General features: G+C 47.1%; 1 pseudogene; it reads left to right on the forward strand.

Annotated features, from left to right (window-relative positions):
- The first annotated feature begins 1,145 nt into the window (after positions 1-1,145).
- Positions 1,146-1,264, forward strand: LOC136634837 (5S ribosomal RNA; annotated as a pseudogene).
- The last annotated feature ends 4,351 nt before the right edge of the window (positions 1,265-5,615 follow it).

Genomic DNA, 5,615 nt, shown 5'->3' on the forward strand with positions numbered 1-5,615 from the left:
GGAAAAGTGGCACAAAGCACCCCGCAGGCATTGCCAGGCTCGCTTCCGATAGGCAAGATCTGGCACATTCGTGCAACTGTTGGTGCAAAAAGCAACCTCGTTCCCAAGGGGCTGCTGGGACACTGAAGAAGGCAGAGTTCCAGGGTTTGATTGCATCAGTCAGAAAGTAACAGAGTGTGATGAGAAAAATAGATCTTCCCTCGGGGAGGAGTGAAACTGGAGACTGGTCTTGTTCAAACAGAGTGCTTTGCATTGTTAACTGGGTAGATACAGGGAGATTGGCGCTTGCCAGAACCAGCGTCCTGGAGCAAAAACTTGAAAAAAAAAAATCTGTTCCAAGCTAAGGTCTCTTGGCAATTCCTTGTAGGCGAATCTGCGTAACCCAATACGATGTTAACATTCACATCCGTGACAGGCACCGAGCATTTTTATCGCCCGCCGGCAAAAAGTCTTCCATTAAAAGTACAGTAGGGAAGAGACAGGAAGATACATGATGACAGCGTTCTATGGAAGCCGAGTTTTTCCTTGCAACTAAAAGCAGCTGGAAAGTCCACCCTTGAGAACTTCCTTGTGAAATCCTCACGGTTCCCAAGGTGAGGTTCCAGGAGTGTGGTGTGTGCTTTGACCACAGAGTACTTGACACACTCTAGCCCACAGTTCTCTTCTTTCCACACTTCTTTTTCAATTCTAGGAGGCGCAGAGGAAATTGGGGTTGAAGCTAGAGGGAGTCTTCCTATGAGATGCTCTAGACCAGTCATCTGCACCTTATCAAGAACTCAGATCCAGCAGAAACCCCGACTTGCAACATCCTGCAACATCTTTGCTCTCTAGGCTACTACTCTACTCTCTCCCCATACGCTTCCTTTTCCTGCTTTCTAAAAATATCTCTAGCCACATGCAGGTGCAGCTCAGTTTCGATTTTCCTAGGGTTCAAGAAATTTTCCTCATCAGCTGTCAATCAGCTTGTCAGTTTCAGGATGCACCAACCATCAGGTCGTGATGGTCCCAACCCCCAGTCTGTGAAATACTGAGATAGTTTCAAAAGGAGAGCCATGCTTATTCTTCACAGATTACAGGGGGAGTGAAGCTCAACATCTTGACTGGGTAAAGGCCATCACAGTGAGTCAAAAAACTTCATGCATATTGCCATGGTCCTTGTTACCCAGCACATGCCCGATCTTGTCTGATCTTGGAAGCTAAGCAGGGTCAGGCCTGGTAAGTACTTGGATGGGAGACCGCCTGGGAATACCGGGTGCTGGAGGCTTCTACCATAGTCTTTCGAGACTGAAGGTTGCCAACCATCTCCCTATACTGAACACTATCTCCTGATCTTGTCTGATCTCGGAAGCTAAGCAGGGTCAGGCCTGGTTAGTACTTGGATGGGAGACCACCTTGGAATACCGGGTGCTGTAGGCTTCTACCATAGTCTTTCGAGACTGAAGGTTGCCAACCAACCAACCAACCTTTCACTCCTGGAATGGAACTATGGAATGCTTGCTTGATCTGATACAGTCAACCTCTTTCAACGATGCTATTTTATTTACACCCTTTGCTAAGAGGGGCATGGCAGCACAGCGTCCAGCTGGAAATCCATCTTCCTACGGCCGTGTTTTTATGTTCCTGTTACAAAACGAGAAAGGAAATGCATGATATAACCGCATGCTGAAAATATCAGGAAACTCAGATCTTATGGGACTTTGTTGTAATCCTAGCGAGCAGTTGGCAGGAGAGAGTTCCCTAAATAAGCTGGAAGACATGGCTCTTGATGTCCGTGGTTTGGAAATCTGGCCAGTTTTTCATCCGTCTGCCGCTGTTGAGTTATCGGGGACCCAGATTAATGATCCCAGTAATGCAAGAAAGTGGAATTACTGAGCACCTAGCAGGAAGCAGTTTAAGAAGCAAATGATGCTTTGGAATTTGGGGGAAAAATGGTTATTTAGGTAACCAAAGTCATCTCTCATTTTTATAGCACATAATTTGCACCCGTGTTGGTTTTCTCCATTGTGTTTCAGCCTGTTGGAGTCATTTGTTATAGATTCATGGAGAGGGAGGTGTGTGGGGGGGGGGCAGTGGGAAGAGAACCAATATTTTGTCCATGTTTTAGTTGTAATTCGCATCTCCACCCTACCCTGTTTTCATCTGCAAGCCTTTGACAAAGCAGCCCACATTAGTTAGGATTCAAAATTAGCGCTTAAGCATTGAACATGGAACTAGTGACACAATCCAAACCTGGAGCTGAGCCACCACAACTATCTCTGTGCGGGCTCAGAGTGTGGGAAATGTGGGAAATGTGCCGGAAGGCGTGTTTGCAGCTACTCGAGAGTCAGCTTGGCCAGTGCAAAGGCCCGCACCGTATCCAAACCCTGCACCAGCCAGCACTGGTAAGTTTGTACTGAACAGTGCTGGAGCATGGCAGGAGGGCATTTTGGAGGTGGGGAGGGGCTGTTTTGGAGTGGGGGAGGGTGAAACAGGAAGGATCACGCCCATAAGGGGGACGGGATCAGCAGCAACTCATGCCACATCCTAACCCACTTCCCCAGCCGGACATCTCTACACAGGGCTTCTCTGATTTGTGCCAGCTATATAGCTGGCGCTGATCTAGGAAGCTCTGTGGGATGGCTGGACTCAGGGTAAGGGGAAATATATCCTAAGTAAGCTCTACACCAGGGGTCTCCAAACTTTTTGGCCAGAGGGCCGCATGAAATATCTGGCGCAGTGCTGAGGGCCGGAAAAAAATTTAAATATATAAATTAGAGATGGAACTTAGATGAAAGAATAAATGAATGAGTGGCCTCGTTCTCTCAGCCTCTCCGGCCCTCAGAACACCCTCCAGATGCAATCAGAGCACAGCTCTGGTCATGTTCAGTCAAGTGGCCCAGAGGCTTTCAGGGTACAAGAGGCTGGCCGCGGGCCGGGTAGAGGCTCGCTGCAGGCCGCATCTGGCCCCCGGGCCAGGGTTTGGAGACCCCTGCTCTACACCAATTCCCAGCTGGTGATAACAACCTCCTGGCAAGGCTAAGTTAATTAGCTGTGCAATCTGAAAAAAGGCATTGTCCCTAGGAAGACTTGTTTGGTTTTGTTCAGTCTTCCTAGAGACAATGGCTTCTTTTTCAGGTTACAGAGCTAATTAGCATTGCAAAGAAGAAAATAACGCGCACACTGAAGATCATTTGGGAATTAATTGTGCTGAACATTTTAAACAGGCTCAAGTATTCGTGTGGGTGTGACCCCCCTCTTGATTCTTGTAATGCTGTGTCAACTCTTGTATAATGCTTTCTGAATGTATTATCAGATACCTTGTAAGGTACTACCTTGTAAGGGCAGGAGGTCTGGTCTAGAGGGTAGAGCCTCCATTTGCCTGAAGATTAACATCCACAAGGTCGCCAGTTCGAGGCCACCGGCACCGTGCGACCTTGAAGCAGCTGGCAAGCTGCAGCTGAGCTGTTCCATCTGCTCGGAGCGTGGGAGGATGGAGGCCAGAATGTTAAACCAGATTGGAGTGTAACACCTTGAATGTGGTGGTTCTTGAAAGAGAGAACCTTCTTTCAATTTGTAAAAATCCCTGCATGGATTTAATAAGCCTGCCTGTGTAAACCGCCTTGAATAAAGTCTTGAATAAAGACCAAGAAAGGCGGTATATAAATACTGTATATTATTATTATTATTATATTACTATCATTCCCTGAATGCAGATGGAGAAGACTGAAGTTGAAAGGGAGAGAGTTGCCCATGGCCACCTAGGGAGGCCATGGCGGAGGTGAGATTCAACCTGGGGAAGTCTTGATTCATTGCTCACTCTCTTAGCTGCTACACTCACTACGTCCATATACCAGCAACCTGTCACAGTGCCCAGATATGTCAATTTGGTTCCGAATGCCGCATTCCTATAAAAAGGATTCTGCTGGAGGGAGGGCCGCAGCCAGCCTACCTTGTTAGGTGGGGCAGTCACATTTTTAGGTGGATCCACTGCTGGCCCTCTGCCATCCTCTTGTACCTAAACAGGCACGCCTGCTGCAGTTGTTATTCCTCATTTTCCCACACCTGTGATTTTGAAGCGGCAACCGGTAGCAAAAGAACTAGGAGCAGAGGAGATAAGAGTGTTGGGCTAGAGTGTCTTTTGGGATCTCTTTCTCAAGACAACTTCAGCGCAAGGGTGACTGCTATCATGAAAAAAATCCACCTGAAGCCAGGGGAAATCTGGAGTTAGCAGAATGATACAGGACGTGTGAATAAAATTTGGAGCGTGGTAGCACTAATGGGGGGGCAGCTGCTGTGCCCTTTGCTTCTCTTTGACTGCCATTGCTCCTTCTCTTCAAATCATCTTCAGTCTAGGAAAAAAAGGTGCCTGAGGGGGGACATGATTGAGACATACAAAATTATTCAGAGGATGGATAGAGTAGATATCCATACAACACCGGAACCAGGGTGACACTAAAATTGAGTGTTGACAAAAGCAAATGCTTCCTTACCCAGCACGTAATTAGTCTGTGGAACTCCTTGACACAGAAAGCAGCGATTGGCATCTGGCCTAGGTTCCTAGCCAAAGGGTATTGGACAACTTGATAGAGGAAATGTCCATCACAGGTTAGAAGCCAAGATGGGTATGTGCAACCTCTTGGTTTTAGAAGTAGGCTACCTCAGAATGCCATGTGCAAGGGATGGCACAAGGAGGCAGTTTTCTTGTGTGCTCTTTGAAGCATCCGGTGGGCCGCTGTGAGATACAGGAAGCTGAACTAGATGGGCTTTTGGCCTGATCGTCTTATGTTCTTATGTTATAATCTTTAATTCTTTCAATGGATGAGAGATTCCACCTGAAACACAAATTAAAAACTCCATTCCATCCATCCATCCATCCATCCATCAGCCCATTCCATTCCATCCCATCCCATCACAACCACAAATTAAAAAGCCCATTTCCCTTCCACCTAGGTGGGGCAATTGCACTCACTGGCCCCCACCTTGGCTACCGTTCTGCATGTAGGTTAACACAGAAGACCTCAACAGACAGGGCCAGTTTTAAGCCAGTTGGACCATTTGCTTCCAACTGGGCACCACAGCGAATGGGGGCCTCCACTAGGGTAATCTACTTTAGTCTTGGATGCAATTTTATATTAAAATGCAGTACATTTGGTACCAAATACCAAATACAAAATGGATACATAGATCCATTCGGTACATTAAAGGCACAAGCCTAACCAGCTCTACTCAGAAGTAAGTCCCATTTTGTTCAACGGTTAGGATTGCAGCCTAACTCACCTGCACTTTTTAAGTGCATCGTTGGGTCGCTTTCCATTCTGTTCTAGAGAGATAAAGTCTATAATAAATTTTATTTCTATCTCTAAGGTTCTGCAGACCCTGGCTGTGAACCTGGGGTCCTGCCAAAAATGTTTCCAGTTGGGCCCCACAGCTCCTAAGTCCAACCCTGTCAACAGGAACATGCTGGAGACTGGGATGGAAACATCAGATTGGATGCCTTGTATTTGCCCTCTGCTCTTGGCATCTATGCATGAAGGCAGAGGCCCACCATGACAACATCTCCAAGCAACAATGGAATGTGCCGTTGGCCAAGTCAACTCTTGTGACTTGGAGGAACGCGGTCAAGGATAACACTATTA

Source organism: Tiliqua scincoides, chromosome 14, assembly GCF_035046505.1.
Source record: "Tiliqua scincoides isolate rTilSci1 chromosome 14, rTilSci1.hap2, whole genome shotgun sequence".
NCBI classification, from domain to species: Eukaryota; Metazoa; Chordata; class Lepidosauria; order Squamata; family Scincidae; genus Tiliqua; species Tiliqua scincoides.